Genomic DNA, 213 nt, shown 5'->3' with positions numbered 1-213 from the left:
ATCGATCAAGATTCTAAAGGGATGATCGTATCCCCGTACACGTCCGTGTACCACAAGCGGCCCGCCGCTGCTCTTCGCCGATTCGAGAGTGCATAGCTTCTCGGGGCTAAGTCCCCATGGTGCGCGCCACCCGCGCACCTCTCATGAAGACTTGGTTCTTCCCCAGTAGGGCGCCTCGCCCCTACTGGTTGCCGGAGTTCCCCTGGCCTCGGT

The sequence above is a fragment of the Plasmopara halstedii genome, assembly GCF_900000015.1.
Source record: "Plasmopara halstedii genome assembly, contig: Scaffold_1651, whole genome shotgun sequence".
NCBI classification, from domain to species: domain Eukaryota; phylum Oomycota; class Peronosporomycetes; order Peronosporales; family Peronosporaceae; genus Plasmopara; species Plasmopara halstedii.
The sequence above is the reverse complement of the archived record's forward strand: the minus strand, read 5'-3'. Positions refer to the sequence as shown.